Source organism: Trichosurus vulpecula, chromosome 9, assembly GCF_011100635.1.
Source record: "Trichosurus vulpecula isolate mTriVul1 chromosome 9, mTriVul1.pri, whole genome shotgun sequence".
NCBI classification, from domain to species: domain Eukaryota; kingdom Metazoa; phylum Chordata; class Mammalia; order Diprotodontia; family Phalangeridae; genus Trichosurus; species Trichosurus vulpecula.
The window spans coordinates 204,939,585-204,940,252 of record NC_050581.1 but is presented as its reverse complement, the minus strand read 5'-3'; positions in this window follow the sequence as shown (position 1 = coordinate 204,940,252).

Genomic DNA, 668 nt, shown 5'->3' with positions numbered 1-668 from the left:
TGCCTCAGTTACCGTACTTGACCCATTTTTCCAATATATGGTCAAGTTAATGTGAGGTCTGCAATCCAGCCTGTGTATTTCCTTAATTTGGACTGGGGCCTGGCCTGTTCCCTAGTATTCCCTTTCATGTGATTCACTTGGGTATGAAGGTTCAACATCTGTAGCATTTGCAGGAGCAGTTCTTATTTCCCTATCTCTCCTGTTATCAAGGCCTTTATCTCTGTACATTCTATATAATTCATTGGTTGGAATTCCATCTATCATTTCAAAACCTACCCCTGCTCTCAATAAAGCAGTAAACATTTCTTTCCTTGTTACTCTCCTTTGGCGCCAAGTTTGCTGGTTATTCACTCTTCTCTCTCGAGGAGATCTATCCCTTCCCCAGTCACCTAAGTCATATAACTGTAAAATCTTATTTATCACTGTTGTAAGACGGCTCCCTACTTCTCCAAGTAATAAATTCAAAATTAGTTGTTTATAAGCAGGGGGAGCTGTCCTAATTATTAAATTCCTATGAGGCAGTCCCATTGGATCATTGTAATATTTGTCTGCAGTTCCTATCATAATGGCAGTCTTCATTACCTCCTCCTTTAGTCTCATGATACAATCTCTAAGTGAATACCAGGGTCTGTGCTCAGTGGGCCACATAGAATCAGTATCATATCTCT